Source organism: Chiloscyllium punctatum, chromosome 30, assembly GCF_047496795.1.
Source record: "Chiloscyllium punctatum isolate Juve2018m chromosome 30, sChiPun1.3, whole genome shotgun sequence".
In the NCBI taxonomy this organism is placed as follows: Eukaryota; Metazoa; Chordata; class Chondrichthyes; order Orectolobiformes; family Hemiscylliidae; genus Chiloscyllium; species Chiloscyllium punctatum.
Genome location: NC_092768.1, coordinates 60,238,656 through 60,262,460, shown reverse-complemented (window position 1 = coordinate 60,262,460; position 23,805 = coordinate 60,238,656). Strand labels below are relative to the sequence as shown.

Genomic DNA, 23,805 nt, shown 5'->3' with positions numbered 1-23,805 from the left:
TTGAGACATAACAGCTTAGCTTTAATAAACATTCATTAGTGCACAAAACCCATCCATTCTGCAGCCGAGCTTTGAAACTGTTCTTTTAAGAAATCACCACAATTACAGGAATACTGTGAAGTTCAGAGACACAGAAAAAAAACTACACCAACAAAATTTATGCTGGGAGAAAGTGAGGACTGCAGAGGCTGGAGATCAGTGTCAAAAAGTGTGGTGCTGGAAAAGGAACAGATGGTCTTGAGGAAGAGCTTATGTTGGAGACATCGACTCTTCTCATCAGATGCTGCCTGACTGGCTATGTTTATTTAGCTCCACACTTTTTGAACAAAATTATCAATTATAAATTCCACAATTTACATCCCACAGGACCTCAAGTAGTAATCAATGTCATGTTACAGTGCAGAAGGTGGCGGTTTGGCACATCGTTTCTGTTCCAGTTTGTTAAATGTTATCTTTTTTATTAATTTGTGGGATGAGGGTGTTGTTGTCTCAGCCAGCATTTATTGGCCATCCCTAATGGTGCAAAGAGCAGTTCAGATTCCACCAAATTGCTGTGGGTCTGGAAAAACATGGAGACCAGACTAGGTAAGGATGGCAATTTCCTTCCCTAAAAGCCATTCCAGAATAAGTTGGGTTCTTCAAACAATCAGCGATGGATTCATGATCATGATTACTCTCATACTTGCAGAATTTTCTGAAATTCAAATTCTATCATCTGCCATGGCAAGATTTGAATCTGGGTCCCCAGCACATTACCTGGGTCTCTGGATTAGCAGTCCAACGATAACATCACTGGGTCATCGCTTGACCTGCAATATTAGATTATACAGAATAGCACTTATTCTCTAAACTGCAGTGAACAGCAGTCCCTGTGTATGCTATACTAAACAGCAATTTCTGAGTATATGAAACAGAAGTCCCCGTGTGTATTACAGAGAGTAGCTGTCCCTGTCTGTATTATAGAGAAGAGCAGATCATGTGCATATTGCCGAGAACATTTGTTCCCATGTATTTTCTAACCCTTTCAAGTTTCATAACATGCTTTGAAGAGAAAGAAAGCCTGATATGCAACACAATAATCCAAAAGTAGCCCAACCAATGTGCTGCACAGCTGCAATATGACCTCTCAACTCCCATATTCAATGCTCTGTCCCATAAAGGAAAACATACTAAACACCTTCTTCACTAACATATCCATCTGTGACTCCCCTTTCAAGGAACTATGAACCGTGTTCCAAGGTCTCATTGGACACTCCCCAGGACCTTACCATTAAGTGTATAAACCCAGTCCTGATTTTCCTTTCTAAAGTGCAGTACCTCTCATTTACCTAAATTAAACTTCATCTGCCACTCCTCAGCTCAGCAGCCCATCTGATCAAGATACTGTTATACTCTGAGGTAACCTTCATCGCTGTCCACTCCACCTCCAATCTTGGTGTCATCTGCAAATTAATAAATATACCTCTTATGCTCACATTCATATAATTTATATAAATGACAAAAAGCAGTGAACCCAGCACCAATCCCTGTGGCACCCCAATGGTCACAGGGCTTCAGTCTGTAAAACAAACCTCCACCACCACCACCATCTGTCTTCTAATTTCAAGCCAGTTGTGTATCAAAATGGCTAGATTTCCCTGTATTCCATGTGACCTAATTTTGCTAACCAGGCCACCATGAGGGAGCTTGTCAAAGCCTTCATCAATCCTCTTTGGTGATTCTTCAAAATACTCAATCCAGCTTGTGAGACATGATTTCCCATGCACAAAGCCACATTGACTATCCCTAACCAGCCCTTGCTTAACCGGATGTGTGTAAATCCTATCCCTCAGGATCCCTCCAATAACTTGCCCACAACTGATGTCAGGCTCACCGGTCTATAGTTCCTGAGAATAGCAGGGTATAGCATAGAGAACAACAGTCCCTGTGAAAACAGAGAACAGCAGTCACATTGTATAATGCAGAGAGCATGAATCCCTGTGTCTAATATAGAGAACATGAGTCCCTATGTATAATACAGAGAATAGCAATCCCTCTGTCTATTACCAGTGCATGTGTAGAATATAGAGAACAGCAGTACCTGTGTATAAGAAAGAGAACAGCAGTTCCTGTGTCTTATCTGGAGAACAGCAGTACCTGTGTATAATATGGACAACAGCTGTCCCTGTGTATCATATAGAGAGCAGCAGTCGCTCTGTCCAATGTAGAGGTCAGCAGTTCTTTTCCCTGCGGTGGGGGGTCCAGAACTAGAGGGCATAGGTTCAGCATGAGAGGGCAGAAAAAAATCAACAGGATGTAAGGGGCAACTTTTTCATGCAGAAGGTGGTGCATGTATAGAATGAGATGCCAGAGGAAGTGGTGGAGGCATTTAAATTAAATTAAACTAAATTACAGCATTTAAAGGGCATCTGGTTGGATATATGAACAAGAAGGATTTAGAAGGATATGGACCAATGCTGGCAAATGGGACGAAATTAGGTTAGGATATCTGTTTGCCATGGACGAGTTGGGCTGAAGGATCTTTTTCTGTGCTGCACATCTCTCTGACTCTGTGCCTTAAATACATCAGATCTTTGCTTCACATTGTTCTTAAAATCTCTCAGTTAATACATCAAAGTGACTCTCATCATCATCAAAATCCGAACTGTTGATTACTTCAATAGCTTCATGTTCTCCCTTTTGTTTTCTGAAATGCCGTTTGCCATTAGGTAGAGCTGGTGGGCAACTTTGTAAAACTTCTGTTGTTGGGAATTGGAGTTGGTGGGAAGGGGCAGCATGTACCAGGGATGAAGTGACAACATTAAGAGTGAGTGCTGAACATAACACGCAGAAAGACTCAAACGAATCGGATGGTAGAACAAGCTGATTAGCACGAAGGCAAGTCTGACTTGACTAACCGAAAGCTTTCCGTATTCGGATCATAAAGAATACAACATATAAAAAATAAATCTACTGTTCGCCTTTTTTAGTGGGGACGTGCACCATTCCCCGAAACACTGCAATACTGGGATGATGCGTGAAGTTATCGGAGCAAGCTCCTGACACAACTTTGTCCTGCAAAAATCAGATTAATATTCAGTCCCTAAATCAGGGACTTATCAGATATTAAAACTGACAAGAACAGAACTTTTTTTTTAATTTCAAAAATATACTTTATTCATAAATGATTTGATGGTCTGTACATTGGATCATGCCATACATATGTCCACATTTACAAACACAGATTCGACTTTATTCTTGTCCTTTACAATCCTGTGCATTTTTTCAATCTTGTATATATACATATATTTGGCTGAGGCATCAGCAGAGCCCAAAAAAACGTCTGTATGGGCCCCCTGTTCTTCTTTCGGCAGGCCGATCTTATACGGTGGTCTTTCCCCACCGCGCCTTGGCGGCAGCTGCCCCAAGCTTCAGCGCGTCCCTCAACACGTAGTCTTGGACCTTGGAATGTGCCAGTCTGCAACACTCGGTCGGGGTCAACTCCTTCAGCTGGAAGATCAACAGGTTTCGGACCGCCCAGAGAGCGTCCTTCACCGAGTTGATGATCCTCCAGGCGCAGTTAATGTTCGTCTCGGTGTGAGTCCCGGGGAACAGGCCGTAGAGCACGGAGTCCCGCGTCACGGCGCTGCTCGGGACGAACCTCGACAAGCACCACTGCATTCCTCTCCAGACTTCCTCTGCGTAGGCACATTCCAGAAGGAGGTGTGTGACAGTCTCTTCCCCACTGCAGCCACTTCGAGGGCAGCGTGCGGTGCGGCAGAGAGTCCGGGCGTGCATAAAGGATCTCACAGGCAGAGCCCTTCTCACCACCAGCCAAGCCACGTCTTGGTGCTTGTTGGAAAGTTCTGGCGATGAGGCATTCTGCCAAATGGCTTTGACAGTCTGCTCAGGGAACCGCTCGACAGGATCCGCCCTCTCCTTTTCCCGAAGGGTCTCAAGGACGCTACGTGCTGACCACTTCCTGATGGACTTGTGGTCAAAGGTGTTTTTCCTTATAAATTTCTCCACGAAGGACAGGTGATACGGGACGGTCCAACTACTCGGAGCATTCCGCGGCAGCGAGGCCAGGCCCATCCTTCGCAACACCGGGGACAGGTAGAACCTCAGTACGTAGTGACACTTGGTGTTTGCGTACCGGGGATCCACGCACAGCTTGATGCAGCCACACACAAAGGTGGCCATCAGGGTGAGGGTGGCATTGGGCGTGTTTTTTCCCCCATTGCACCGGTCTTTGTACATAGAGTCTCTTCGGACCCGGTCCATCTTTGATCTCCAAATGAATTGGAAGATGAATTGGGTGACTGCGGCGGCACAGGTCCTGAGGATAGGCCAGACCTGTGCCACATATAGCAATACTGAGAGTACCTCACACCTGATGACCAGGTTTTTTCCCGCGATGGAGAGCGACCGTTGCCCCCATCTGCCTAGTTTCTGTCTCATCTTCCTGATCCGCTCCTCCCAGGTCTTGGCGCACGCCCCAGCCCCCCCGAAACAAATACCCAGCACCTTCAGGTGGTCAGTCCTGACGGTGAAGGGGATAGAGGATTGGTCGGCCCAGTTCCTGAAGAGCATGGCCTCGCTCTTGCCTCGGTTTACCTTGGCCCCCGAGGCCCGTTCGAACTGGTCGCAGATGCACACGAGTCTGTGCACGGACAGCGGATCCGAGCAGAAAACAGCGACGTCATCCATGTACAGGGAGGCCTTAACCTGCAGGCCCCCGCTGCCAGAAATAGTCACCCCTCTCAGGCTCGCATCCTTCCTGATGGATTCGGCAAATGGCTCTATGCAACACACAAACAAGGCGGGTGAGAGGGGGCATCCCTGCCTGACTCCAGATCTTACAGGGAATCTATCTGATTCCCACCCATTGATTGAGACTGCACTGACAATGTTGGTGTAGAGCAGTCCGATCCAATTTCCGATTCCCTCCCCTTAGCCCATTTTGGAGAGGACATCCCTCATATATGTATGCGATATCCTGTCAAAGGCTTTCTCCTGATCCAGGCTGATGAGGCAGGTGTCCACCCCCCTGTCCTGCACGTAGGCGATCGTATCCCTGAGGAGTGCCAGACTCTCAGAGATCTTCCTGCCCGGTACAGCACAGGTTTGGTCCGGGTGGATCACCGATCCCAGAGCAGACCTGACCCGGTTGGCGATGACCTTTGACAAGATTTTGTAGTCTGCATTTAACAGTGAGATCGGTCTCCAATTTCTAATTTCCTCCCTCTCCCCCTTCCGCTTGTAGACGAGGGTGATGATGCCTTTCCTCATGGATTCACTCATGGTACCTGCCCGAAGCATACTGACATACACCTCCAGCAGGTCCTGGCCGATCAAGTCCCAAAGAGCGGAATAAACCTCGACCGGTAAGCCGTCGCTTCCGGGAGTTTTATTCTTTTCGAAGGACTCGAGGGCCTTGGTCAGTTCATCCAGAGATAGCGGCTGGTCCAGCCTCTCTCGTGTTCCGTCATCTAGGACCTCCGTGTTAGAGGACAGGAACGACTGGGAGGCCGCGATGTCGGTTGGCTTCGAGTCATACAGGCTGGCGTAGAAGGATTTGCTGATCCTCATGACGTCAGCCTGAGATGACGTTACCGAGCCATCTTCTTTCTTCAGGCTGCTGAGCACGGAGCTCTCTTTGTGCACCTTCTGGAAGAAGAAACGTGAGCACGTCTCGTCCTGCTCCACCGAGCGGACCCTGGACCGGAAGATTATCCTGGAGGCCTCCGAGGCAAAGAGCGAGGTTTGCTGGCCCTTCACCTCCTTGAGGTCCTCCGTGACATCGACCCCCATCGTCTGCAGCAGGAGCAGGTTCTGCATACTTTCCTGGAGCTGGGACAGTTTGCCCCGCCTCTCTCTCGCCTCCTGGACACCTTTGAGGATAAAGAACCTCTTGATGTTCCCTTTTACCGTTTCCCACCAGTCCGCTGGAGACTAAAAGAGGGGCTTCACGGTTCTCCAACCTGCGTAATCCCTCTTGAGCTCTTCGATGTTTCCCGGGGTCAACAGCTTAGTGTTCAGTTTCCATGTTCCCTTGCCCGCCCGCTGTTCGTCCTGTAGGTAACAGTCAGCCAGCAGGAGGCAGTGATCAGAGAAGAACACCGGCTTGACGTCGGTGGATCTGACCGAGAGCGTTCGGGACACAAACAGGTAATCTATCCTTGAGCGGATAGACCCGTCTGCCCGTGACCAGGTGGCAGTACACATTTTTTTTAATTTCAAAATATACTTTATTCATATAAATAAATCTCTGGTACTTGTACAATTTTTCCATGTCGTTCATAGTTATATACATTGCATGTCTTAACATTACAAAGGACAAATTGAATTAATCGAATTCACAGGAACTGCAAACAGGAGGGTCATTTGACTAAGGACTGTCGGGAGGAAAAGAGCTGCAACCTGTGTGGGGAGGCGGGCCACATGTACAAGGCCTGCCCAAGACGAGGAGCCACCACCTACGCACAGATGGCCGGAGGTGGCAACACGAGCCGCGGACCGACAAAGTCTAACGAGGGACCGCGAATCAGCAAAGGAACGGTGTCTGGAGTCACCCAGAAGGAAGGGAAAGGTGTAGAGGAGCAGGCGGCAGACAGCGGGGAGATGCAGCAGCCGACCCAAGCTCCTGCAAGACAGACGGAGGAAATGGAAGAGGAGGGATCAAAGGAGGCAGAGCAGTGGATTATCGTCAAAAACAGGAAGAGGAAACCTCTCGAGGGCCCCAAAGCCACCAAGCGAAGGGGGAAGAGACACCTCCAAGAGGAGGATACTGGCAGGTCCTCCGAGGGTGAGGACGGGCGCAAGAAGGGTCGCCTCCGGAGGAAGAGGCAGAGCGCCGTGGGGAGAAAGGAGGGCAACACCGCCCAAGAAGGAAAAGACGATCCCTCTGAGGGGGTGGGTGAAGGCCTCCCCCTACCCGGTGAGAACCAAGGGGTACTCACCGGCCCACAGCTCCAGGGAACTGGGAGCAGCGTCCCAGTGACAGCCCTGCTGTCAGATGGAGAACGGGGCGATGCGGACCCTGGGTCTGACACGATGACACCAGAGCGGGGAAATGACTCCAGCGTGGAGCCGGACAACTACCTCAGCCCTGGGAAGGTCCAGCAGTTTGCTGTCACCACGGGGATGCACGCAGCTACCCCACTGGAGCAAGACCAGAAGAAAATGGACACTGGGAACCCCGTAAACTGTTAAAATGGGGTTTAAAATTGCCAGCATAAATGTGTGTAGCATTAAAGCGGCTACGCGATGTGTTTCAACGCTGGCCTTCCTGGCCAACGTCAAAGCCGATATCCTGTTTCTGCAGGAGTGTGGGATACCGCACCTCAGCAGCTACAGGAGATGGTCGAGCTTGTGGGCCAACGGGCCGTCAGTGTGGTCGGGGGGCAACGATAGCTGCGCCTCCGGCCTGGGTATCCTGTTGCGGGGAGGCAACTTCACCATCTCCGAGGTTAAGGAGGTGGTGGGCGGGCGCCTCCTCGTCGCGGACGTTAAATACAGAAACGCTCCCGTGAGACTAATCAACGTGTACGCCCCAGTGGGTAAGAGTGAATGGTTGGCCGTCCTGCAACAGCTTCCACTGCTGCTGGCTACGTCCAGGCCGGTCATTCTGGCCGGAGACTTCAACTGCATCATTGATGCAGATGGACGATCCGGCGGGGGGGACAGTAAACCGGACGCTACGTCCAGGGCCCTGATGGAAACGGTCAAAGACGCCAAGCTGCACGACGTCTTCAGCACCCCTGCAGATGGAGCGCAGCGTAGATACACCTTGTCACGGGCAGACGGGTCTATCCGCTCAAGGCAAGAGCGAGGCCATGCTCTTCGGGAACTGGGCTGACCAATCCTCTATCCCCTTCACCGTCAGGACTGACCACCTGAAGGTGCTGGGTATTTGGTTCGGGGGGGGGGCTGGGGCGTGCGCCAAGACCTGGGAGGAGCGGATCAGGAAGATGAGACAGAAACTAGGCAGATGGGGGCAACGGTCGCTCTCCATCGCGGGAAAAAACCTGGTCATCAGGTGTGAGGTCCTCTCAGTATTGCTATATGTGGCACAGGTCTGGCCTATCCCCAGGACCTGTGCCACTGCAGTCACCCGGGCCATCTTCCAATTCATTTGGAGATCAAAGATGGACCGGGTCCGAAGAGACTCTATGTACAAAGACCGGTGCAATGGGGAAAAAACACGCCCAATGCCACCCTCACCCTGATGGCCACCTTTGTGTGTGGCTGCATCAAGCTGTGCGTGGATCCCCGGTACGCAAACACCAAGTATCACTACGTACTGAGGTTCTACCTGTCCCCGGTGTTGCGAAGGATGGGCCTGGCCTCGCTGCCGCGGAATGCTCCGAGTAGTTGGACCGTTCCGTATCACCTGTCCTTCGTGGAGAAATTTATGAGAAAAAACACCTTTGACCACAAGTCCATCAGGAAGTGGTCAGCACGTAGCGTCCTTGAGACCCTTCGGGAAAAGGAGAGGGCGGATCCTGTCGAGCGGTTCCCTGAGCAGACTGTCAAAGCCATTTGGCAGAATGCCTCATCGCCAGAACTTTCCAACAAGCACCAAGACATGGCTTGGCTGGTGGTGAGAAGGGCTCTGTCTGTGAGATCCTTTATGCACGCCCGGACTCTCTGCCGCACCGCACGCTGCCCTCGAAGTGGCTGCAGTGGGGACGAGACTCTCACACACCTCCTTCTGGAATGTGCCTACGCAGAGGAAGTCTGGAGAGGAATGCAGTGGTGCTTGTCGAGGTTCGTCCCGAGCAGCGCCGTGACGCGGGACTCCGTGCTCTACGGTCTGTTCCCCGGGACTCACACCGAGACGAACATTAACTGCGCCTGGAGGATCATCAACTCGGTGAAGGACGCTCTCTGGGTGGTCTGAAACCTGTTGATCTCCCAGCTGAAGGAGTTGACCCCGACCGAGTGTTGCAGACTGGCACATTCCAAGGTCCAAGACTACGTGTTGAGGGACGCGCTGAAGCTTGGGGCAGCTGCCGCCAAGGCGCGGTGGGGAAAGACCACCGTGTAAGATCGGCCTGCCTAAAGAAGAACAGGGGGCCCATGCGGACGTTTTTTGGGCTCTGCTGATGCCTCAGTCAAATATATGTATATGTACAAGATTGAAAAATGCACAGGATTGTAAATGACAAGGATAAAGTCGAATCTGTGTTTGTAAACGTGGACATATGTATGGCGTGATCAAATGTACAGACCATCAAATCTTTTATGAATAAAGTATATTTTTGAAATAAAAAAAAAAGTGACCTTCAGAAGTGTGAAGCAGTGTGAACAGCTCCTGAAGGTCTTCAAGGAGAAGGAAGGGGAGCCCCTGTTTTCCATCTTGTCAGCGACCCCATTGTGTGTGCTTCCTGCACAGAGGAATCGGGTTGTTCCAATCCATATGTACAACCCCTATGTTCCAGCAGCTGATGTCCTGACCTTCCTGGGAAGGTACGTCCAAGTTGAGGGAGAAGCCACTGATGTGATCGACCCCTTTGGGATCTGGACCAGGAAGCGGCAGGTCAGGGTAACTCTGAGGGTCGATGACAATAGGAACATCCTCCACCCACCCTCGAGCTTCGCAATTGGAGGGAGCAGAGGCTACCTGACATATGCAGGGCAGCTGAAAGTGTGCCGAACCTGCGGGAAGTCGGGACACGTGGTGGCGGATTGCAAAGTGACCATCTGCAGGAACTGCAAACAGGAGGGTCACTTGACTAAGGACTGTCCGGAAGAAAAGAGCTGCAACCTGTGTGGAGAAGCGGGCCACATGTACAAGGCCTGCCCAAGACGGGGGGGCCCCACTTACGCACAGATGGCTAGAGGTGGCAATGTGAGCCATGGAACCGCAAAGACCAGTAAGGTCCACCCGGACAGCAGGGAAACGGAGTCTGGTGGCACCCAGAAAGAAGAACAGGCTGGAGTGGACGAGGCGGCAGCCAGCGGAGAGACACAGCAGCTGATCCTAGCTCTAGCCGGGCAGATGGAAGAAATGGAGGAGGAGGAGGTAATCAAGCAGGCAGAGGAGTGGATACCTGTTAAAAACAGGAAGATGAAATCTTGCCAGGCTCCCAAAGCCCCCCAGCAAAAGGGGAAAAGACAGCTGCACGAGGGAGGGACGGCCAGCTCTTCGGAGGGGGAAGATGGACGCACAGAAGGTCATCACCACCAGAAGAAGAGACAGAGCGCCGTCGGTAAAGAGGAGGGCATTTCCTCCCAACCAGGAAACAACGGACCCCCCCGAAGTCCACCCTCCACCCAGTGAGAACCAGGGGGTACCCACTGCCCCACAACTACAGGCAAACGAGAGCTGTGATCCTCTGACAGTCCCTTTGTCAGACACAGAACTGGACAGTGAGGACCCTTGCCTTGGCTCAATGACACCAGAGCGGGTAAATGACCCCAGTGAGGAGCTGGATAGCTACCTCAGCCCAGTGAAGGTCCAGCAGTTCGTGCTTACCATGGGGATGTAGACAAGCTACCCCAGAGACAGGACAGTCAAATGGACAATGGTAATCCCATAAACTGGGGGTTAAAGAAGGTTCATTTGCAGGGCACCCACTCAGTAGGTGGGTTCCACTGAAGCCACAGCCAAATACCAAGAGACTGGATAGTTAATAAAGGGAACTGTTAATAGGATAACTGTGAATTCGATTAATTCAATTTGTTCTTTGTAATGTTAAGACATGCAATTTATATAACTGTGAACGACATGGAAAAATTGTACAAGTACCAGAGATTTATTTACATGAATAAAGTATATTTTGAAATAAAAAAAATAGGGAGCTTGTAATGCTCTATAAGTGTGTGTATGTTTGTGTGTAAAATAACATAAGACATTTTTCTGCATTATGTTTAGTTTCAAGGATCTCTGGACACGGTATTCAATCTCCAAAAATAGACCAACGGTGAAATTCACAACTGACTGTGGGGAAATCTCTCAGCAGGTGAACTGTTATGATTTCTTGAAAAAGTCTAACTTTAAACTTCTTTGCAAACGTACAACATGAATAGAATTGGGCTTTTGTTTATATGTCTTATTGAGATTTCTCGATTAATTTTTAAAATAATGTAAAACACAGGTACTAAGTGATCCAAGGACAGTGTTTTTCGAGCAGTTAGACTGTGCTCTTTTCTCAGTGTTAGACTGCAGTGATGGCCTTTGGGAAGAGATGTCCTCTTCCTGTCGGACGTGGGAGATTAAGGATCGTTTCCATGGTACTGGGAATGATGTTTCTAGGAAAGTACAATGTTAAAAATCACACAACACCAGGTTATCGTCCAACAGGTTTGATTGGAAGCACACTAGCTTTTGGAGCGTTGCTCCTTCATCAGGTGATAGTAGAGGGCTCAATCCTAACATACAAATTTTCAATTTTTCAATGTATACTTTCAGTTACCTCACACTGTAAATTTTTGCTATAAATTCTGTGTTACGATTGAGCCCTCCACTATCACCTGATGAAGGAGTGACGCTCCGAAAGCTAGTGTGCTTCCAGTTAAACCTGTTGGACTATAACATGGTGTGGTGTGATTTTTAACTTTGTACACCCCAGTCCAACACCGGCATCTCCAAATCTAGGAAAGTATGTTTAGTTTCAAGTCCTATCAGATTGCTTTTGTAGGTTGGAGTGACCGTTAGAGGCAATGAGGAATTTACAGGAACTACGGGGTGTGATGGATGGCAGTTGCAGGAAGGGAGATAAACCAAAGATGCAGTCAGTGAGATGGGAGACCTCCAGGAAAGGTAGGAGAGAGGGAGGCAGGTCATACAGGGCCCTCCTGTAGAAATCCCCATCTCAAACAAGTATACTGGTTTATACAATACATGAATGTGAGAGAGAGTGTGTACACGAATGCAAGAGAGTGTGAATGCAAAACAGAAAGTGTGTGCAAACACAAGCGAGACAAAGTTTACACAAATGCGATAGAAAGTGTGTGTGAACACGAGAGAGAGCGTATAGGCAAATGCAAGAGAGAGAGTCTGTGCGAACACCAGCTGGAGAGAGTTTATATGAACACGAGAGAGAGTTTATGCAAACACGAGAGACAAGAGAGAGATTATGCGAAAGCGAGAGGAAGTGCAAACATGAGAGAAAGTGTGTGTGTGTGAGAGAGTATGTGTGCGAGGCTTAGAGTGCGTGCATGTGTGAGACAGTATGTGCATGTGCGAGAGAGTATGCATGTAAGTAAAAGTGTGCACAAGCAAAATTGGGAGTGCATGTGTATCAGAGAGTGTGTGTGTGGGTGCACACAAGGGAGTGTGCCTTTGAGACAGAGTGTGCGCGCAAGAGAGAGAGCATACTACACAGAGAGTGTGTGCCTGCATGAGAGAGAGACTGTGTGCAGGTGAGAGTGAGAGAGTGTTTGTGAGCGAGAGAATGCATGCGAGGAAAAGAGAGTGCATGCTTGTGAGAGACTGTGTGTGAGAAAGAATGTGAGCGAGAGAGAGAGTGCATGCGAGAGGGAGAGTGTGCATGTGAGAAAAAGAGAGAGTGCATGAGAAAGAGAGTGTGTACAAGAGACAGCATGTGCATGAGAGAGAGTGTGTGTGCTTGAAAGAGAGCTTGTCCCCGTGCAAAAGAGAGACAGAGTGCATACATGAGTGAGTGTGTGTGCAGGCAGGAGAGATAGAACGTGCATGCGAGAGTGGGTGTAAGAGAGAGAGATTGCATGCGAGAGAGAGGAAGTGCATGCAAGGCTGTGTGGGTGCAAGAGAGAACGTGCACATGTGCAAGAGAGAGAGAATGTGTGAGCATGCAAGGCCAGAGTGTGTGCACGAGAGAGAGTGTGCATGTGAGAGCGTGTGTGCAAGAGAGAGACTGTGTACATGCCTGAGAGAGACTGTGTGTGCATGCATGAGTGTGAGAGCGTGTTTGTGAGTGTGTGCAAAAGAAGGAGTTTTGGAGAGTGTGTGAAAGAGTGTAAATGTGTGCGTGAGTGTGAGTATGTGAAAGGGAAGTTTGGGAGAGTTTGTGTGTGAGAGAGTGAGTGTTTGTATGTGAGTGAGAGGGTGAGTGTGTGAGAAGGTGTGTGTGAGAATATAAGAAAGTGTGTGAGAGAGACAGTGAGTGAGAGGGTGTGTGCATGCATGTGATCGTGGTCGTGTGTGAAAGTGAGTGGGCATTTGTAAGAGTGAGAGCCTTGGATTGTGAGTCAGTGTGTAAATGTGTGCACGTCAATGTGGATGTTTGCATGCACGTGTGTGAGAGTGAGTGTCTGTGAATGTGGCATGTGCGTGTGTGTGTGTGTGTACATGTGTGAGAGCGCGAGTGAATGAGAGTGAGGAAAGGTGTGTGGTGTGTGAATCATACCTGGGACAGGTACATAAACACATGGTTTACACACAGTCACATTGAGGAGTGACAGCATTGACACTGAAACTTGTACACTCACATGGACAAACGCACACACACACACACACACACACACACAGAGGCATGGTCTCTTTCCCTGTCTCTCTCTCTCTCTCACACACACACACACACACAGAGGCATGGTCTCTTCCCTCTCTCTCACACACACATTCACACACAGGTATGGTCTCTCTGTCTCTCTCTCTCTCTGTCTCTCTCTCTCTCTCTCACACACACACACACACACACACACACACACACACAGAGGCATGGTCTCTTCCCTGTCTCTCTCTCTCTCTCTCTCTCTCACACACACACACAGAGGCATGGTCTCTTCCCTGTCTCTCTCTCTCTCTCTCTCTCTCACACACACACACACACACACACACACAGAGGCATGGTCTCTTCCCTGTCTCTCTCTCACACACTCACACAGAGACACTTTTGTGATTATACTTGAGCTCAGTCCCTCACTGACTCTCTCTCCTGACAAAACCTGTGTACAGTCCCTATGAAATTCCCAGTCCTGTACTGGGGTTGAGTTTGGGGGTGAGGGTGAGGAGACAGAGAGGTGGTATTGTGGGTGTTGAGGGGAAGACATGTGATCAAGGTTTTACATTTCCAAACTCTGCCGATATATTTGAGAAGGGGAAAGGAAATGAGAGATTGGAAGTCAAGTTCGAAATGGCTGTATTAGAGCAGGGCAGGGCGAGACAGACAGAGACAGAGAGACACAGGGACAGAGTGAGAGGGAGAGAGAGATGGAGAGACATACAGATAAGGACAGAGACAGAGAGTTTGAGTCTGGGAACTGCATGTAGAGCAGGAAGGTCCCAAGAGATCCTCAGCAAATATCTCCCTCTTGTCCCAGCCCTGGGTGAGTCAGGGTGTCTACAATCAGGCTCTTAGACTCTAGTGTGAGACCAATGTTTAATATTTTCAAACTGCACTGACATCATTAACAAGGCTTAAAGAAGAGTTTAACAAACTAGGAATGGGAAGACTTTGCTGCCCTCGAATTAAGACCCCAGTGGGCAGCAAGATCCAATAAGGCTCCTGTCCTGGGGATGAACATCTCAATCACACAGAGGCCTCCCCAGGGAGCAGACTGACAGAGGGTGAAATGTGTCAGAGATACAGGGGAGGAGGCCTCAAACCCCTCACCGAGAATAAATGTGGATAAGAAATTGTCAGATTCATTCTCATACCCTTTTTTCTCTCTCTCTCTCTCTCTCTCTCTCTCTCTATTAAGAGTGAGTAGCTCGTCCTGTCTGGGGGATTGAGTGAGTAATTATTAATGTTTCCAGCCTCTGTGTAATTGCTGTCTCTTGCTTTGTTTGTATTTTGATGTTACTGTGATGTTATACAGTGTGATGGGGATGGGGACAGATGGTGCTTTTTAACCTGGAATCTTGCTGTGTAATCTGGCACCAAAGTGCTCTCGCTCTCCCCTTTCAACTCATCTTTTCTCTCTTTTATCCCGAGGAAATTTTGTTGGGAAAGCTGCAAAGTGAAAATCCAAAATGACTGGGGTCGGGAAAGCCTTGGATAAGAACAACCTCCAGAGGAGGAGCACAGGCCTGAGGCCTGTTCACCAGGCTGCACCCCGTGGGGCCCAGGTCTCTTTATTATCCCGAGGTTTAATCTCCTGGTTTGTTTGGGCCTCTGGTTAATTGGGTCCTGTCGGATTGGGGCCTTGTCATTTTTAAAACAGGTTTGAAGCCTGAGGTTAAAGTAACCGGGGCCTTGGGATTGTGACACAAACAGGTAACCCCCAGGATCTGGGAGGCAGGACTCCCCAAGGAGTGAATTAAAACCTTAAATGAGAAACTCTCTCCAAAGGCCCGTTCTAATGACAGAGTAATGTGGAACCTGTATCGGACAGGGGGATAAAATGTGAGAATCACAGAAATGAGACACAGGCTGGCCATTTCAATTCAATTCACTGAGTCTCGAGGAGGGGAGTCTCTCTGTCTTTCTCTCCAGTTTTCAAACAACTAAAACCATCCCACACACACAACGAGGTGAGCAGTTGTTATTTTAAGTGGAGGGGATATAATGATTACAATGTACAGTATTAAAACTGAAAGAGGTAGAGAGAGATCAGAGATGGAGAGAGTGAGGGCGAACAGAGTGAGAAAGGGGGAAACATTTGGAATTTGTCAAACAGTAGGATTGGGCCCTCTCTGTCATCTGGAGACAGAATCAAACCCTTAACCAGTGTCAGTGACACACGATCTGTCTGTAGTCACACTGCTGCTTGTGGGATCTTGCTGTGCATGGTTATTCATGTTTCTAACCTCTGGTCAACTGTTCGATGGTGATTTCTTTGTGTTTGGATGTTGCTGTGATGTTATGCAATACCTTAATGATGCAATTATTAATCTGAACCAGCATCACAGGGTAAAGGGAGAGATTGTGGAAGGCAGAGAGTGGTGGGATCTTGCTGTGCTTTTGGTGCCACTGCTTTATTTTATATTTCTCTCTCAGGCTGTTCCCCACCCGAGGAGGAGATTAGACCCAGGAGCTGACACTCGGGACGGTGCAGAGACAGAGAATCAAATCCAATCTCCTGTGAAGAATCGTCAGACAAGAGCTGGACCCAGAGAGAGAGAACAATCAGAAACTGTCCTGTCTCCTCATTTAAACTCACACACGGGGAAAACAATTGTGGAGTTCAGGCCGTCTCTGACAGTTTTATTGCAGAGAGCAAGTTCTGGGCTGGGGGAGACAAAGGGATGAAAAAGATGGAGAGGGATTTGCTGCACAGTCTGATCCCACAGAGCTCCTTTTTGTCGCTCAAACTTGGGTATCTGTTCTTTTCATCAATAAATCTCCTGATCCCCATTGATTAGAATCCAATGTGAAACTCACTCACGTTTATCTGTTATCCTAAATATAAACCCCCTCAAACCCTTCGATTTGATTCCAGTCTATAACTCACTCCTGAGTATCTGTTCTTCTATATATAAACACCCCGCACCCCTCGATAGAATTCCAATCTGTAACTGACTTCCATTTACCTAGGACTCTGTACATAAACCACCTCAAACCTTCAATCAGATTTCGATCTGTAATTCACTCCTGGGTAAGTGTTATTCTGCATAAAAACTACCCTGAACCCCATCGATTGGATTCCAATGTGTAACTCACTCCCCATGTGCCTGTGATTCTGTTTCTGAAACACCCTGAAAGGTACAAATGGGACAAGCATGGACCAGTTGGGCCGAAGGGCCTGTTTCCGTGCTGTATGACTCTATACTTTCTATCACCTCGATAACTCACTCCTGAATAACTGTTACTCTGTATAAAAACCACCTTGACCCCTTCAATTCGATTCCAGTCTGTAACACAGTCCTGGGGATCTGCCACTCTGTGTATAAACCAGCCGGATACACTCGATTAGATTCAAGTCTGTAACTCATTCCCTGGTAACTGCTACTCTGAATACGAAGTCTCCACCCCGAACCCCTCCATAAAATTCCTGTCTGTAACTCTCTTCAGAACTCCGTTATTCTAATTATAAATCCCCCTAAACTCTTCAATTGGATTCCTGCCTGTAGATCAATCCCTGGTACCTGTTACTCTGGACATAAAGTCTATGTCCTGAAGTTCTTGATTAGATTCCTGTGTGAAACTCTCTTCTGACTCTCTGTTATTCCATACCTAAATCTCCATGAACCCTATGATTAGATTCCAGTCTGCAACTCTCTTCTGGTTCTTTGTTATTCCATATGTAACTCGCCCTGAACTCCTCAATTAGATTCTTGTGGGGCAGGTCATGCCTCACAAACCTTATCGAGTTCTTTGAGGATGTGACTAGAAACGTTGATGAGGGTCGTGTGGTGCATGTGGTGTATCTGGACTTCAGCAAGGCATTTGATAAGGTTCGCCATGGTAGGCTCCTTCAGAAGGTCAGGAGGAATGGGATACAGGGGAACTGAGCTGTCTGGATACAGAATTGGCTGGCCAACAGAAGACAGCGAGTGGTAGTAGAAGGAAAATATTCTGCCTGGAAGTCTGTGGTGAGTGGTATTCCACAGGGCTCTGTCCTTGGGCCTCTACTGTTTGTAATTTTTATTAATGACTTGGATGAGGGGATTGAAGGATGGGTCATCAGGTTTGCAGATGACACAAAGGTTGGAGGTGTCATTGACAATATAAGAGGGCTGTTGTAGGCTGCAGTGGGACATTGACAGGATGCAGAGATGGGCTGAGAGGTGGCAGATGGAGTTCAACCTGGATAAATGTGAGGTGATGCATTTTGGAAGGTCGAATTTGAAAGCTGAATACAGGATTAAGGATAGGATTATTGGCAATGTGGAGGAACAGAGGGATCTTGGTGTGCAGGTACATAGATCCCTTAGAATGGTCACCCAAGTGGACAGGGTTGTTAAGAAAGCATATGGTGTTTTGGCTTTCATTAACAGGGGAATTGAGTTTAAGAGTCATGAGATCTTGTTGCAGCTCCATAAAACTTTAGACCGCACTTGGAATACTGCGTCCAGTTCTGGTAGCCTTATTATATGAAAGATGTGGATGCTTTGGAGAGGGTTCAGAGGAGGTTTACCAGGATGCTGCCTGGACTGGAGGGCTTATCTTATGAAGAGAGTTTGACTGAGCTCGGACTTTTTTCATTGGAGAAAAGGAGGAGGAGAGGGGACCTAATTGAGGTATAGAAGATAATGAGAGGCATAGATAGAGTCGATAGCCAGAGACTATTTCTCAGGGCAGAAACGGCTAACATGAGGGGTTATAGTTTTAAGCTGGTTGGAGGAAAGTATAGAGGGGATGTCAGAGGTGGGTTCTTTACACAGAGAGTTGTGAGAGCATGGAATGCGTTGCCAGCAGCAGTTGTGGAAGCGAGGTCACTGGGGACATTTAAGAGACTGCTGGACATACATATGGTCACAGAAATTTGAGGGCGCATACATGAGGATCAATGGTCAGCACAACATCGTGGGCTGAAGGGTCTGTTCTGTGCTGTACTGTTCGATGTTCTATGTTCTAATTCAATTTTTAGTACCTGTTCCCCTATGTGCAAATCCCCACTGTGATATAGATCCTATGAAGATTGATGGGAGACAGTGTAAATGGAATTGTCAGGGTACAATTCCTTCACGTGGATGAGAGAAGGTGAGAAAAATTGATGCCTGTGGGACTGAAGGGTCAGTCACAGAATGAATTCACCATTGGCTCAGAGACAGGAGACAGGATAGAGGGGAATGAGGGTTTGAGACTGGAGGGAGCGACAGGCACATACAAGTTGGGAACTGTTTTCAGTAAAAGGTAATTGATCCCAGGTCACTGCAAAGTGTAAGAATCTGATGCTATTCCCTCACTATCCTCCTCCAATCCCTGGGAAGATCTGCTCCCACACCACGTTTCACTGTTGACTGTGTTCGATATTTTGATACATTGGGGATGGACGGGGGTGATTTTAAACCTGGGATTTTAAGCTTGCCTTCAAAATGCTCTCGCTCCCCCTTTCACATGATCTTTTCTCTCTTTTATCCCAACAAATCTTTGTTTGGAAAGCTGCAATGTGAAGATCCAGGAAAGAACAACCTCCAGAGGGGGAGCACGGGCCTGAGGCCTGAGGCCTGGTTGACAGGCTGCACCCCGTGGGGGCCCACAGTGGGTTGTGTGTTTATTTACCCCGAGGTTTAATCTCCTCTGGGGGACCCTGGGTTTTAGGGGCCTCTGGGTAACTGGTTCCTGTCGGATTGCGGCCCTGTCATTTTTAAAACAGATTTGAAGCCTGGGGTTAAAGTAACTGGGGACTTGCGATTTAATACAAATATATGAATCCGCAGAAAGTGTCTGACAGACCAGACTCCCCAAGAAGGGAATTAAAACCTTAAATGAGAAACTCTCCCCAAAGACTTGTTCTAATGTCAGAGTAATGTGGGATGTGTCCAGGCCTGGGTGATCAAATGTGATAATCACATAAATAAGACCCAGGTTGGCCGGTTCAATTCAATTCCCTGAGTATCTGGGAGGGGATCTCTCTGTCCGTATGTCTCTCTCTCTCTCTCTCTCTCTCTGTCCCCTCTCTCACACCCTCTCCAGCTTCTTTTGTTGATATTTTAAACAAATAAAACCGTCCCACACACAGCAATGTGACTCGTGGGTATTTGAAGTGGGGGAGATGGAAATATTTTGTAGCACAAGGTGAATATTTTTGAGACAAAGGGGTAAAAGAACACAAGATGCACAGAGAGAGAGTGTGGGAAGGAGGGAGGGATAGAGGGATAAGATGGAGGGGGGGAAGGAGCAGGGAAGGAGAGGGGGGAGGGAGGGGGGAAGGAGGGGAAGGAGGGAGGGTGGAAAGGAGAGGGGAAGGGGTGTAATGCGAGGTGAGGAAGGAGAGAGGGGTAAGGAGAGGTGGTGAAGGAGGGTGGGAAGGAGAGAGGGGGTGAGGAGAGGGGGGAAGGGGGGGAAGGAGATGGGATGAAAGTAGAGATGGAGTAAAGTGAGGGGGAAGCAGAGGGGTGAAGGAGAGGGAAGGAGAGGGGGAAGGAGAGTGGGGGAAGGGGGCGGACAGAGAGAGGGTGAAAGTAGAGATGGGGTAAGGAGAGGGGGAAGAAGATATGGGAAGGGGGGAAGGAGAGAGAGGGGAAGAGAGTCGGGGGAAGGAGAGAGGGCGAAGGAGAGGGGGAATGGGGTGAAAGTGAGTAGGGGAAAGGGGGGAAGTAGAGGGAGAAGGAGGGGGAAGGAGAGGGGCAAGGAGACGGAGGCAGAGAGTGGAGAGGAGAGATGTCAGAAGGAGTTGGGGGAAGGAGAGAGGGGAAAGGAGCGGGGAGGGAGGGAGGGGATGTTGGGGGGGAAGGAGAGAGGGGGAAAGAGTGAGGGAAAGAGTGTGGTAAGGAGAGAGGGGAAGGGTGGAAGGAGAGGGGGAAGGGCGAATGGACAGGGAGTGAAAGAGAGGGGGAGGAGGGTTGTCAGAAGGAGACAGAGTGAAGGGGGGCGAAGGAGAAGGCGAAACGTAGATGTGGGGAAGGAGAGGGCGGAAGGAGAGAGGGGGGACATAGAGAGTGGGGAAGGAGATGGGGGCGAAAGAGAGGGGAGGGAAGGGGAGAGGGGAAGGAGAGAAGGGGGAAGGAGAGAAGGGGGAAGGAGAGAGTGGGGAAGGAGAGAGGGGAGAAGGAGAGAGGGGAGAAGGAGAGACCGGAATGAAGGGGGAAGTAGAGAGGAGGAAAGGAGAGAGTGGGGAAGGACAGAGGTGTGGAAGGAGCGAGGGGGGAAGGAGACCGGGGCAAAAGAGAGGGGAGGGAAGGGGAGAGGGGAAGGAGAGAAGGGGGAAGGAGAGAAGGGGGAAGGAGAGAGGGGAGAAGGAGAGAGGGGAGAAGGAGAGACCGGAATGAAGGGGGAAGTAGAGAGGAGGAAAGGAGAGAGTGGGGAAGGACAGAGGTGTGGAAGGAGCAAGGGGGGAAGGAGACAGGGGCGAATGAGTAGAGGGGGTAGGGGAGAGGGGAAGGAGAGAGGGGAGAAGGAGAGAGGGAAGGAAGGGGGAAGGAGAGAGGGGAGAAGGAGACGTGGGGAAGGAGAGGGGGAAGGAGAGAGGAGAAGGAATGGGGAAAGGCAGAGGGAGAAGGAAGAGGGAAGGAGAGGGGGAAGGAGAGAGGGGGCAAGTAGACAGTGGGGAAGGACAGAGGGGTGGAAGGAGCAAGGGGGGAAGGAGTTGGGGGCGAATGAGAGGAGGGGGAAGGGGAGAGGGGAAGGAGAGAGGGAAGGAAGGGGGATGGAGATGGGGAGAAGGAGAGAGGGGGGAAGGAAAGAGGAGGGAAGCAGAGAGAGGAAGGAAGGGGGAAGGAGAGAGGAAAGAAGGAGGGGGGGAGAAAAAAGGAGGGAAGCAGAGAGAGAAAAGAAGGGGGATGGAGAGAGGGGAGAAGGAAAGAGGGGAATGAAGGGGGAGGAGAGAGGGGAAAAGGAGGGGGGAAGGAGAAGGGGAGAAGGAGGGGGAGGAAGGAAGGGGGAAGGAGACAGGGGAGAAGGAGAGAAGGGAAGGAAGGGGGAAGGAGAGAAGAGAGAAGGAGAGGGAGGAAGGAAGGGGGAAGGAGAGAGGGGAGAAGTAAGAATGGAGAACGAGAGGGGGAAGGAGAGAGGCGGGAAGAAGGAGCAAGGAAGGGGGGAGGAGGGAGGGGAAGGGGAGGCGGAAGGAGAGAGGGGAGAAGGAGAGATGGGAGAAAGAAAGGGGGGGAAGGAGAGAGGGGATAATAAGAGAGGGAAGGAGAGGGGCAATGGGAGAGGGGAGAAAGAGGAGGGAAAGGAAGGAGGGAGAAAGAGAGAGAGGAAGAAAGGGGAAAGGAGAGAGGGGAAAAGGAGAGGGGGTAGGAAGGGGAAGGAGAGAGGGGAGAAGGAGGGGGGTAAAGGAAGGGGGGTAGGAGAGAGGGGAAGGAGAGGTGGAGAAAGAGAGAGGTGGGAAGGAGAGAGAGAGAAAGGACAGAGGGGAAGAAAAGGGGAAGGAGAGAGGTGAGAAGGAGAGAGGGGAGAAGGAGACGGGGGAAGGAGAGGGGCAACGAGAGGGGAGAAGGAGGGGGGTAAAGGAAGGGGAAAGGAGAAAGGGGAGAAGGAGAGAGGGGAAGGAAGGGAGAATGGGAGAGTGGAGAAAGAAAGGGGGAAAGGTGGGAGAAGGAGAGGGGGAGGAGGGGGAAGAAGGAGAGGGTGAAAGGAAGGGGGAGGAGAGAGCGGGGAAGGATAGAGGGGACGGAAGGCAGGGGGCAGAAGAGAGGCCAGAAGGAGAGTGGGGAAGGAAATGGGAGGAGAGAGGGGAGAAGGAGAGGGGGTAAAGAAGGGAGAAGGAGAGCGGGAGGAGTGGGGGAAGGAGAGAGGGGAGAGGGAGAGGGGGTAAGGAAGGGAGAAGGAGAGAAGGGAGAAGGAGAGGGGGAGGAGTGGGGGAAGGAGAGAGGGGAGAAGGATGGGTGGAAGGAAAATGAAGGAGGGAAGAAGGAGAGGGGGAGAAGGAGAGCGGGATAAGGAGAGGTGGGGAAGGAGAGGGGGGAAGGAAGGGGAGAAGGAAGGGGGAAGGAGATGAGGCAAGGAGAGAGGGGGAAGGAAGGGGGCAGGAGATGGGGGAAGGAGGGGGTGAAGAAAGGGGAAGGAGATGGGGGCAGGAAGAGGGAAGGAGATGGGGAGGAAGGGGGAAGGAGATAGGGGAAGGAAGGGGGAAGGAGGGGGGAAGGAAGGGGGAAGGAGATAAGGGGAAGGAGGGGGAAGGAAGGGGGAAGGAGATGGGGAAGGAAGGGGGAAGGAGATGGGGGAAGGAAGGGGGAAGGAGATGGGTGAAGGAAGTTGGAAGGAGATAGGGGGAAGGAGAGGGGGGAAGGAAGGGGAAAGGAGATGGGGGGGAAGGAGATAGTGGGAAGGAGATGGGGGGTAGGAGGGGGGAAGGAGGGGGGAAAGGAGATGGGGGAAGGAGTGGGGGGAAGGAGATGGGAGAGGGGGGAAAGGAAGGGGGAAGGTGATGGGGGAAGGAGGGGGGGAAGGAGATAGGGGAAGGGGAAAGGAAGGGGGAAGGAGATGGGGGTAAGGAGAGAGTGGGATCAGGAGATGGGGGAAGGAAAATGAAGGAGATGGGAGAAGGAGAGGGGAGGAAGGAGATAAGGGGGAAGGAGAGGCGGGGCAGGAATAAGGGAAAAGGAGAGGTTGGAAGGATATAGGGGGAAGGAGAGGGGGGAAGGAGATGTGGGGAAGGAGATTGTGGGGGAGGAGATGGGGGAAGGAAGGGGGAAGGAGATGGGGAGGGAAGGAGGGGGGAAGGAAGGGGGAAGGAAGAGGGAAGGAGGGGGGAAGGAAGGGGGAAGGGGGAAGGAAGGGGGAAAGAGAGAGAGGGGAAGGAGATTGGGGGATGGAAGGTGGAAGGAGAGTGGGGGAAAGGAGAGGGGGAAAGGAGAGGGGGACAGGAAGGGGGAAGGAGACGGGGGAAGGAGAGGGGAAGGAGAGAGGGGGGAAGGAGAGAGGGGAAGGAAGGGGGAAGGAGAGAGGGGGGGAAGGAGAGGGGGGAAGGAAGGGGTAAGGAGAGGGGGAAGAGAGAGGGGGGAAGGAGAGGGGGGATGGAAGGGGGAAGGAGAGAGGGGGGAAGCAGAGGGTAGGGAAGGGGAAGGAAGGAGATGGGGAGAAGGAAGGAGAGGGGAGTGTAGGAGTAGGGGTGGAAGGAGATGAGGAGGAGCAAGGAGATGGCGGGGAAGGAGAGGGGGAAGGCAGGAGATGGGGGAAGGAGAGGAGGGGAAGGAGGGGGAAGGAAGGAGAGGGGGAACAAAGGGGATGGGGGAAGGAGAGGGGGGAAGGAAGGGGGAAGTAGAGAGGGGAAAAGGATGGGGGAAGGAAGGAGATGGGCGGTAGGAAGGGGGAAGGAATGAAGGGGGAGGAAGGAAGGGGGAGGAACGAGGGGGGAGAGTGAGGGTGGGAAGGCAGGAGATGGGGGGAAGGAGAGGGGGGAAGGCAG

The 23,805-nt window shown here is 50.5% G+C and overlaps 1 long non-coding RNA gene and 1 pseudogene across 1 annotated transcript in view; one reads left to right on the top strand and one right to left on the bottom strand.

Moving 5' to 3' along the window:
• The window catches only part of LOC140455038 (uncharacterized), a 321,983-nt gene extending 305,850 nt beyond the window's left edge, over positions 1-16,133 (top strand). The window contains exon 3 of the long non-coding RNA XR_011952762.1: positions 15,849-16,133. This is a non-coding gene — a long non-coding RNA (uncharacterized lncRNA). The remainder of the gene's footprint in view (positions 1-15,848) is intronic.
• LOC140455865 (U2 spliceosomal RNA) lies at positions 2,972-3,150 on the bottom strand (annotated as a pseudogene).
• Positions 16,134-23,805: the final 7,672 nt, after the last annotated feature.